This window comes from Ambystoma mexicanum, chromosome 6p (genome assembly GCF_040938575.1).
Source record: "Ambystoma mexicanum isolate Mex_15411 chromosome 6p, UKY_AmexF1_1, whole genome shotgun sequence".
In the NCBI taxonomy this organism is placed as follows: domain Eukaryota; kingdom Metazoa; phylum Chordata; class Amphibia; order Caudata; family Ambystomatidae; genus Ambystoma; species Ambystoma mexicanum.
In genome coordinates, this window is record NC_090935.1 from 1,418,268,754 (window position 1) to 1,418,280,529 (window position 11,776).

Sequence of the window (11,776 nt, forward strand, 5' to 3'; positions counted from 1 at the left end):
TTATTACATCAGGAACTCGAAATGGAGAAGCAGGTTCCTGTTCTTTCAGCAGAAAGCAGGGCATTTCTGGTTTGCCCAGCATGGGGGGGTGAAGGCTGTGCCTCAATGACCCTGTCTAAAATAGCATGTGCTATAGGAATTGTATTGGTCACGTGACGTACTTGACCTGAACGGTTGCAATCTCCATTGCTCCCTCTGGCCAAAAAACATAACATTCTGGTATAATTAGCTCTTTTGGTCCCCTCGTTTACTGTTTCCATGTGTGAATAATGCAGGTGCATGAATTCTAATGGGGAAGTTGGCAGAAAGCAGCACAGGACGAAGGACCACATGGTCTGCCCTCGGCTTGACAGCCACGCCAACCCCAAAAGATTACAGGAAGCGTTCATGCCTCAAGGCAGCTGTTGAGATGGATGGAGGGGCCAGTGGGGATTCCCATCGGTGTTGACGTCGATAGAATTATCATGGACTACCTCTCTGTATAGGTGTACAATGGACCTGAGCCCACATTGACACCATTTTTTAAAAATTATTATTTTTATTTTTTGTGATATAGTCAAAGATCCGACTTTTCGCAAATGACAAATCTAAAAAAGTGGACATTAAAAATATATATAGACGTAAAAGAAAGAAAAGACAAAAAAAGAAAGCAGGTGAGAAGAGAGTACATTACACTCCTTCCTTTCACTTCAGAAGGCCCAATTCACAAAGAAATATTACTACTTCCCAAGTCAGGAGGCTTTCGTGGCCTGAACTCATTCGTTCCCAGAATGATTGTATATCCAGCCACCAATCCTTATCCACAAATCTCATGAACATTTTCACCCTCTCACCGTGAGTGGCTACGCAGTCCACCAGGATGTGTCTCACTGTCTTAGCACATGAATAGTTGCAGCGTTGACACAAATTGTCACTATATAAATCCTTGTGTCTGGAAAAAAGGATTTCCCTCGACGGTAATCTGTTGAGCCAAAATCTCAAATAGTCAGTTCTACCTTTGGAACTTGGGAAAGGCTTTAGATAACCAGGTAAGAAGCCCTGTTGCTTATCATGCATTGATTGTCACATCTTTTTAGATCTCATCTCTGTGATAGTGTGAATCCAGTTCTTTCTTGTTAAACGCTTTTTTTCATACGTTGGGCTATCGGAGAGATCACTTACATCACATTCACAGGGTCAAACGATTTTGAGAGCATATTGGGCTAATCCATTCAGTAAAAGATTATCATGCGTCTCAAGTTCTACTTTCCCTTGTTTGTATAGTGTGTTTAATTGTGGTAGCGAGATTGACTTATATACAGACAGTATTCTCCACTCTTTGTAAACAAAGAGATTGGAGACCGAGTTCATACATTACAGAGGATATCAGGAGACACTGAGGGAGTGAATGTTTTTCCATAGTAACCCCTGTAATCTATCCCAGTTTATTGGTTTTATTGCTGGGTTACAATAACACCGTATGCAAGGATGAGAATCCCTTTACAAGTATAGAATTTTATCAAAGGCAGTGTCAAAAACTTGAAGAAGCTTTAATTTAATTTCTTAATTTGACTCCCCATTTGGATCAATTTGCCTTCCATGATACCCTCTACTTGTCCCTGTGAAGGAAAGGAATGAACATTAAATCCCAGATATAGGACCTCCTTGCCAGTTGGTACAACCTGGTCAGACAACCTCCAGGTAAAATTCATTTACTTTTTCAAGGGGCGCTTGAAGACAACTATTTTTGATTTGAGGGGATTTATTTTGAGATTGTTGATCAAAGCATACTCTCCCAGGGCATCTAACATCCGCTGCAGCCCGACGGGGGTGTAATCTAGCATCACAATGTCATCTGCGTATGCTACCCAATTCAACGTCTCAGATCAGATCCCAATATAGGGCTTGAGAGGCCACACCCCTGGAAACATTTAGCAAGGCCTGCCATATACAAATTGAAGAGGCAGGGGGCAACTATGCACCCCTGCCTCACCCCCTGCTGGGTCCAAATGCGGGTTGGTAAGCTACCTCGGGCATTCAGCCTTATCCTCGAATATGACCACTTGTGGAGTTCAATTATTGTGGCTAAGAGTGATTCGGGGAGTCCCCACTGTCTCGGTTTCTGCCATAGTCAGGTTCTATTGACTGTGTTGGAAGGCCTGGGACAGATCCATCTCATCCTGCGTGCAGGAGGTTGAGAATCGTGTGGTGGTTAGGAGGGACTCTGTGGGCAAACTGGAGGAGCCCACTGGCAAGCTGGAGTGTCACCTCCCTATGGTACAGGCCAACCTCGAAGACCTAGAAGGCCATGAGCACTGTAATAACATTGGATTTTGGTTTTCCCAGAGTTTAAAACGTTTGTTTTGATGGAAGGGTTTATGGAAAGGTTCACCAAAGAGGTGCTGTTGAATGCTACCCTCTCTTCTGTTTCTAGTTCAGAGGGCATACTGCACATTGTCTCCTCTGCCTATTGTCAAACATCTGCTGAATTCTGGCGAGGGAGATGTCATCTTACAAGAAACGAGGGAGAAAGATAAGCACCATGCTAGTCACTGCATCAGTTTCAATGCTGATTTTACTCTAGATGAGGATAGGACTCACAGGAAGTTTTGGGAGGTCAGGTGAAAAATGTCATGCTTCATCAGGCCAATCTCAAGCTAATGCATAATAAGAAAAAGACTTCCTTTTTGACTGACAACATTGAAATTGGGGACTCCCTCGGGATGAGAGGCTAGAGAGAAGCTTCCCCTGGCTCTCGCCTGATTGTAGTGGTGGGAGAGGAGGTCCTTGGTGGTCTGGAGTGACTGGCAACATAGCACCAGAGGAATTATTGAGCACCTTCGGTGGATGAGGTGGACTGGCTGTTAATGGAGATGGGACCTGGGGTGGGGGAACTCTGGTGTGGAGGAGTGTAGGATATTATTTTCAGTGTTGCTAGCGTGGCTGGTGGATTGCGACTTTTGCGCTAGTTTTCTCCTGATTCCTGAGTTAGGTGGTTCCAGCTGGCCCCAGCTGGCCCCATGGTTCAATCTGTGGGGTGCTCATTTGAGTGTTTTGATTTTCTCCAGAGTTATGGCTGTGCTACTCTGATACCTTTGGTGGGCCCAACACTGGGCATTGGGATGTAGGCAGTTTTGGTAGGCTGCCATTTTCCGAGTTTCTTTGTTGACAATTGAAGGTGGATCTGTTCTCACTGAACGGTCCACTCTATGCTCACGTTGGCTCCTCGGGTGACGCTGTCCCCTATGTCCCATTGGTCACCTGCCTTTGACTAACATCAATGTTCCCTGTTTGGAGTTGGAGTTGGTGTGGGAGAGCAGGTGTTGCTGCTCAGTCGACATCACTTTAGGCTGATTAAAATGGATGATGTCATCTTGGCGGGCTCCCTCTGAATTAGCATTTCTGCCATGATGTGCATGGTCCTGCCCACTTGGAACATCACTGGAGCAGCCACTGTGATGGTAACAGTTTGCACTCATTTTCTGTTTTACATGGATACTCCTGTCGGGTGTGCGCTACATGGCTAAAGGCATGCACTGTTGTACGCAGGTGGGGGGTGTGGTGCACACTTGTCTTGGCTCCTGTTTAGAGGAATTCAGGGAGTGTGCCAGAACGAACGGGCACAGGTCGGTGTGAGCAACACCAACATGTTCAAGAAATGTTTTGTTGAGATGTATATTGTGTTTTAAGTGGGGGTGGTGGGAATGGGCTCTCCTGGAATTGAGGTACCTGGTGAAGGACTGAGTTGGTCAGTGGAGCTAGAGGGTATGTTTCGGTTCTTCACTAGACAAGGTTAACATTGAATTCAGCAAAGTGTGAGTCGGTGGCCATCAGGAGCCTTTTTCTGATGCCTGGTACTTCTGAAGATGTATTTATTTATTTGCATTTATAAAGCATACAAGCAGCCTGCAGGAATCGTGGCGCTGTTACATGGAGTCAGCTTAGTTACAGTGTACATACTAAGGCTACACAGAGGTTACATGGTGTATAGCATATCGTTGCAGAGTACATTGCATATAGTTGTTATTACCTGTGTACACATCGCGACATGGAATAGGGACACTGCTGGCTTCGGTAGGGGTTTTAGGAGAATAGCCTTGTTTTTATAGCTTTGCGAAATGCAAGGTGTGAGGGTTCAGACCTGAGGGCTAGTGGGAGGGAGTTCCATTGCCTGGCAGCAATGAAGGGGAAGCTGACACCACCCCCTTGGGAACGCTTGACTATAGGTACAAGCAGCATGTTGGCATAGGGAGTTCTTGTGGGTCTGGAGGAGAAGGGTATGTTAACTCTCTGTGAGAGGTTGGGCTGGGCTGTGTGATGGATGCACTTGTGGGTAAGAGCAAATGTTTTGAAGAGGACCCGTTCGCAGACAGGCAGCCCGTGAGCTTGTCGTCTGGCTGCAGAGATGTGTTCCCTTCTTGGGATGCCTATGGTGGCACATAGGGCGTTATTTTTGGACTGTTTGGAGTTTGTCATGGTTTTTTGCTGAGGGGCCCGTAAAGAGGATGTTACAGTAGTCCAATCTAGAACCGATTAGGGCTCTAGCAATAGCCAGGCAATTAGCGCTGGTGAGGAATGGCCTGGCTGTGTTTAGAAGTTTAGTGTAGTAGGCTGCGGAGGAGGCAATGGCGCTAAATTGTCTGGACATGGATAGGTTGGCATCTAGGTAGACCCCAATTGTTTTTACTGTTTGGGAGACTGGGATAGTTGTGTTGTCAATGTTGAAGGAGTATCATCAGATGTCAGGTTTTTTCAGAGTGTCGTTGGGTCCTGGAAGAAGTTGTTCTGTCTTTTCACCATTTAGGCAAAGGCAGTTTTCAGCATCCAGATGTGGATGGTGGCGTAGCTGGAGGTAAGGGTTTTGGAATCCTTCTCATATTCGCTGGACAGAGGGAGTAGGACTTCAGTATCATCTGCATAGTTGGTGTACATGATACAGAGCGAGTCAAGTATGTTGAAGAGAGGTCTAGTGAAAATGTTATATAGCGTAGGGGAAATGCAGGAGCCTTGAGGTATTCCACATTGGATGATGGCTGGTTTAGCAGACGCTTGGTCGGAGAAAACTCACATAGCTCTGCCTTGGAGGAAGGAAGAGATCCAGGCGATGGCAGTGGCGGAGAACTGTGCTGAGGAGGAGAGATGTTGACAGAGTAGCTTGTGGTCAACGAGGTTGAATGTGGCTGAGAGGTCTAAGAGGAGGAGTAAGGCGGGTTTGCCTGTGTCTCTGATGTCAGCAATTTGGTTCTTAAGGGCTGTTTCAGTTCTGTAGCCAGGACGGCAGCCAGATTGTCGGGAACCAAGGATGTTGTTTGATTCCAAGAAGTGTTGGACTTGTAAGTAGGCTGCTTTGTCCAGGATATTTAATAGGAAGAGGACAGTGGTTATGGGTCTGTAGTTGTTGGGGTTGTTCAGGTTGGGTTGAGTGACTTTTTTTTAGGCAGGGGCGAACCCACGCTTCCTTAAGGCTGGGTGGGACCGATCCTTACGCAAATGAGGCATTAATGATCGCCGTGGGGTAAGGTGCGAGTGTGTCAGCACATTCTTTGATGAGAGTGCCAGTGCAGATATCCATTTTGGAGGGTTTAATGTTCTTCATGAGCGAGATGACTTTGTTTAGTTGACGTCCGTAAATGAGAACATTGGTGTGAAAGGGGCCCCAAGGTTAGGCGTAGGCATGTATGAGTGTTTGGGAGGGTGTTGGCTGGCTAGTATTCTGTTGTGGAGGGTGTCTAGCTTGTTGAGCATGGCTGATTGAATGTCTGTGCACCAGGCGTCATCTCTGGAAATGGCCTGGGGGGCAGGGGAAAAGAGTGAAGGGGGTTAGAGGTTTCCAATTCCCTGAAAATGGCAAACATTTCTTTGGGGTCGGAATTGGCGTTGGCAATTCTTGTATTGAGAGAGTTGGCTTTGGCCTGAATTATAGCTTTTTTGTATTTCTTTGAGAGTTTATTGAACTCAAGTTTAGCTGAGTCCAAGTGATTGGATTGCCAGGTGTATAGGGAAGCCCGTTTCTTAGCACGTAGGTCTAGAAGTTCCGGGGAGAACCATGTGTTAGAGTGTTTGGTCGGTTTGGCTTTCCGGGCGGTTAGTGGGGCGATGGCCTCCACTGCTTTTGGTAAAGTAGAGTTGAAGGTATGAGCCAGTGTATTCAGGTTGTTAAAAATTGGGGCACTCAGGGCTGGGACTCAGATGTGGTAAGAGTCTCTCTTTGGTGAGTAGGCGTGCGCTTCTGGCAAAGGAGGGGGGAGGTGAGGCGGGCGGTTTCTGGTAATTGGGGGGGGGGTGAACTGGATGAGGTGGTGGTCAGTCCAAGGGAGGGTAGTGTTAGCACGGATGACTGGCAGGCAGTTGTGGTGTGCTAGCCAGTCTAAGATACGACCTTTAATGTGTGTGGGATCCGAGATGGAATTTTTAAATCCTAAAGTTTCCAGGGCCTTTGCAAGACATTTAGATGGAATGTCTTTAGGGTCGTTAAGCCCTAGATTCAGGTCACCTGCCAGGATGATTTTGGTGGAAGTCTGCAGGTTGTCAGAGAGGAGGTGTGTAAAGGTCACATGCAAGTCGGCTAGGGGGCTGGGGGCGGTACATGGTATGGAGTGTGATGGTGCAGTTATTGAAAGTGTTGAGTTTGAGAACTAGAGATTTGCAGTTACTTAAGGCTGACTTTTCAACCTTTCTGATGGAGATGGACTCCTTCGCAATAAGGGCTACACCGCCGCCATTAGATAGCGGTCACTCTTGTCGGAAGATAGTGTGACTGGTAGGGAGTGCAAATGCTAAGGCAGGTCCAGATGCTTCATGGAGCCATGTCTCAGTGATAGTGAGGAGGTCGAGGTTGTGCATGGTGATTCGGTCATACATATCTACCGCGTGAACTGGCAATTTGTTAATTTGTTAGCGTGTGTTAATGCTGTGCTGGGGGGCCGGGGGGTGGGATTGTTTTTAAGGTGAGTGCGAGCCTCCGGGCCCGGGGTAAGTGGTAGCCGAAGGCTTAGTGGCAGCAGCAGGCAGCATGGAAGCAATGGGGCATACATCAATAGTCTCATCATCACTTATGGGCATGGTGGCAGCAGCAGGCAACACAGAGGTAATGGGGCATACATCAATAGTAACATCATCACAAATGGGCATGGTGGCAGCAGCAGGCAACACAGAGGTAATGGGGCATACATCAATAGTAACATCATCACTAATGGGCATGGTGGCAACAGCAGGCAACACAGAGGTAATGGGGCATACATCAATAGTAGCATCATCACAAGCGGACATGGTGGCAGCGGCAGGCAACACATAGGTAATGGGGCATACGTCAATAGTGACATCATCACAGGTGGGCATGGGGGCAGCAGCAGGCAACACAGAGGTAGTGCGGCGTACATCAATAGTAACATAGTGACGTATGGGAGTGGTGGCGGCAGTGGCCATCATGGAGTCAGTAGTGCAAACCACAGACCTAGCGATATCATGCCTGAGCATGGAGGCAGCAGTATTTGCCTGCACATCGTGTGTGAGAATGGAGGGCAAGTTGAAGGTTGGGGAGTCGGGTGTAGAGTGAGGGGTGGCACCTGCGAGTGTTGTCGGGGTGGTTGACATGGGTGGTATGCTAGGGGCCCTGTGTTTGTTGTGCCCCCGATGGAAGTGTGGCTACCCAGCGGCGTAAGCATCTGGGTGCCATCTTGAAGTGCTGGCTTCTGTTGCAAAGCCTGTTACAACTCGTAACACTATTTGGCAGTGAGTTGTGGGTGTGTAGGCAGGTGCGTGTGCGTGGAGGTGCGCAGACCTGAGGGAGAGTGTTATGCTGTTGGGGGGCGGCCTTGGGTTGTTCAGGTGGAACACTGTGAGGGGCTCCTGGGTACCGAGTGAGCCAGTCGTGCCAGGCTCTTGCAGTAGGGCAGTGTCTTACCTGTAATGCGCAGCATGGGCTTGATGAAAGTAGTATGAGGTGATTGCGACAAGCGGTCTGCCATAGGGAGCAGCGTTGACCTAGGCATCTGGCCCTCACACCACTGCTTCACCTGCCGGCTGTACATGCGCTAGAGCGAGTGCTTGTCGAAATGAAGTTGACTTTGGCTGTAAGGCAAGGGAGGAACTGTGCACGCCAGAGTGATCTAGGTGTATTCAGCGATAGCTGGCCTTGTGGAGGCTATGAGCCCCTCCAAGCTCTGACATGGTCAGACAGAAACCTTTGTTGTCAGGCTTTAACTGGAAGAGCCGGCTTTTGCCTGCCGGTGCTCCTGATAGGTTTGAATGGGGTAAGGCACCCAATCAGCAGGAAGTGGCTGCATGCAGGTGTCCAAAGCCGATTCGAATTATACAGCGGCCATCTTTGTAGTTATACAAACAAACATGTTTGTATCACATCTCCATGGAAATAGGTCTTTGTTCTCGCAGATGAATAACACAGATGAATACCGCTTGAATTATAAACGCAGGAGGGAGTTTTACGGGTGCAGTACCAGCGTTGCGCTAGTGATGGGGTGAGCAATGGACAGGCCAGAAAATTAGGTGGTAATAGCCAGTAGGCTTACCTCGTGGCTGTGTTCAGGGTACGCTGCTCCTGCAGCGCACAACAAAGTGTAATCTTCTCCTTCCTGTACTCCGATGAGGCAATGGTGAAACAGGCTCAGACGGGAGCTTTTGTTGTCAGGCCTTAGTTGGGAGGACCGGCTTTCGCCTGCCAGTGCTCCTGATAGGTTCAAATGGGGTAAGGCACCCAATCAGCAGGCAGTGGCTGCATGCAGGTGTCCCAAGCTGATTCGAATTATACGGCAGCCATCTTTGTAGCGAATAAACAAACATGTTTGTATCACGTCTCCATGGAAATAGGTCTTCGTTCTCGCAGATGAATAACGGAGATGAATAAGGATCACATGTATCTAATGGAATTTGGGGGTATCATGCTTTCCCATTGACGCTGAGACATTAACATTGATTTGGGCAGAGTTGGCCGAGGCTAGAGATTATCAGCTATAGAAAGGCACCACGTTTGCCTGGGTAACAAGTGTAGTTGGCTGAACCTCTTTGTAAGATGAACTTCATTGAGATTTCTCCAGCAGGGAAGGTATAAATGTCTCAAATTGTCTTGTCAAGGCTGTATGCCCATGGGTAATCACTCTTGCATCGTCCTGATCTGGCTGATCAGGAGGGAAGATGGGAGCGACATTGAAGCATTTGTTGATCGCTGAAGTGTGTGGTGCTCGAAAGTGGACGAAGTATATAATCAGGACATTACAATGGTAAAATAGAAAGCTTCACACACATATTGAAGATGTGGAGACATCCATGGCCCATTCTGACTTGGTTAAACTAACCAATGGTAAGTTGCAAGCTATGAAGGAGCTGATCGCAATTGAGGAACTTGTGGCAGCCATTTGTGCTCTCCTTACAGCATGGGGTCCTGGCCCAGAAGGTCTGGGTGCAAAGATTTTGAGGCATACATTCCTAGCTTGGCCCATAGGTTTTTTAAAGTCTTTTCAGCAGCCCTTTTCTAACATATCCTCCTACACGCTATGTGTAAAGCACACAAGGTGCTGGAGCTTAAACCCAGCAAAGATCAGACCTTATGTAACTCCTACAGGCCCCATTGTCTCGTCATTCTTCATTGCAAACCACTGGCCATGTTAATCTCAACTAGGCTACTTCCCTTCATGCCTAGGATTGTCCACTCAGACAGGCATGCTTCAACACTGTGCCTTTCCACTAGTTTGAACACCAGGTGCCTCTTAATGGACTTCCTGGGTATGTGGGACTATGCTATGCGGGCCATTACCTTCAGTGCAGGGAAGGGCTTTAATTTGCTCTCATGGGGTCTCTCTCTCCAAATTGCGGAGTCATTTCAGGTTTGGGGATGATATGTGGGATGTATATCCCTCCACGTCGCTAGACCTAGGGTTTATGTACTAACATCCACCACGTTTTTTCATGACTTTGAACTACAACAGGATCATACCTCTTAACTCACCCGTTTTTGGTGGGTGTCACGCGCCAAAGAAAGTGTTAATTCACCCGCCAAACTCTGTATGTGTCCATTATTCGCTTCAATGGACTCTCACCCGCCTAAAAATGGAATTGTGCGTTTCACCCGCCTTTCCGACTCGCAAGGTTGAAACCTATGCGGGTTTAGAGGCTAGAGTGTCTCCTTTCACCTCTTTTGTTCGCGCTGGCCATGGAGCCCATGGCCGTGTTCATTAGAACTTAAAAGCAGAGCAAGGGTTTGATCGCACATGGAATAGATTCAGTGGTATCAAGTTAAATTGTCAAATGCACATTTGCAAATGCCAGTTTGTCGAAAATAAATTTGCCGAAAAAAAAATTCTGAATGTGTTTTTGTTTTATTTTATGTTTTTTTTTGGTTTAGTTAGTAAAAATAAAGTGTAAATAAAAAAAAACAGGGGGTTGGGGGTGGAACCCCCCCAAAAACCCCCCCAAATAAAAAAATTAAATAAAAAAACATTCGAAAAAAAACATTTCGGCATATTTGTGTTGAGAAAAAGGCATTCGAAAATGTGACATTCGAAAAAGTCACTATGAGCCAGATTCAGTTACCTTGCTATATATATGTTATTTGTCATAAACACTTACAGGAGATCTTGGAAATTGTGGACCAGTTTGGGTAGGTGTCTGGCCTTCTCATCAATTGGACTGAGAGTTTTGAGAGAGAGGGTGATTATGCACTCCCTTCCCACACTACCAGAGTCATCCTTTCAATACCTTGGAATGCACATCCAGAGGGTCTATGCTGAGTGTATCACCCATAACTTATCAGGCACCCTTAGACAGTGTGCAGTGATGTCCGGTAGATTCAGCTTCCCATGTCAATGGCAGCCAGAATAGCATTGTTAAGATAAGTGTCTCTAGGTTTCTGTACTTGTTTAGCAATATCCCATTTTCTCCGGCAGTTTATTTTAAGAAATGCAAGGCTCTGGTTAGTAGATTAGTATGGGCGGGTATGTTCTCACAGACCAGCATGAACACGCTGACCAGATACCTAGTGAGGGGTGGACTCCAGGTGTCAAACCTTTATCTCCATAATCTTCAGCATGTCAATCCTTGGGCACATACTGATGACGATAACTTGCATGGCGTTATGTAGAGGACACAGCTGGTGTCGCGTGGACCTTGAGGTCTCTTGATGTTCTTGGAAATGTTTCCTAGTTTCCACCCACTGCCATGCACATCTAGGGCCTGGACGGTGGAACCCAGGGTTCTTCACACATGTCATCCTATCACTCCTATTTTGAAGTCCTGGAACATCCCCTTAGTTCCTGGATAGATTTATTAACACAGCTGTGCTGATTGAATAGGGAGCGAGTCTCGCCTCATGGTTGACTTTTCCAGAGGATTAATTGATAGCAGTAGAAGGTGCTTGAATTGACGTTGAGTAGAACAGTCTGCTTGACATTTAGATATTCTGCATTGAAAGCAGCTAATGCGGCTAGATGGGGGCCACAGACATTTCGGACAACACTGCTGTTGTCATACCGGTATTGGGCCAAAATGTCACCAGATAAATGCTGAATGCGCATTTACTGTGCATTCGGCAGCACCAAAAAAAACAATTCCCATTACACCGAACAAAGGGAGCGGGGATTGCAGGGCTGTCCCCCGCTTAAATTGTTCAGTGTGATGGGATCGAGAGTTGCAGGGGTGTCCCCCGCTTCCATAACGTGGAGTGCGGGGGACAATAAAGAAATTAAAAGGGACCCTGCAGCGCCAGTTCCGACCAACGTTAGTGGGAGGGAACTGACATTGCGGAGACAGAGTGGCATCAGTGGCAGACCCAGAAGTGTGCCGCCCA

The 11,776-nt window shown here is 47.2% G+C and overlaps 1 protein-coding gene across 3 annotated transcripts in view; it reads left to right on the forward strand.

The window, feature by feature from the left end:
• COQ2 (coenzyme Q2, polyprenyltransferase) overlaps positions 1-11,776 on the forward strand; it is a 698,097-nt gene that overhangs the window by 597,535 nt on the left and 88,786 nt on the right. The window lies entirely within an intron of this gene.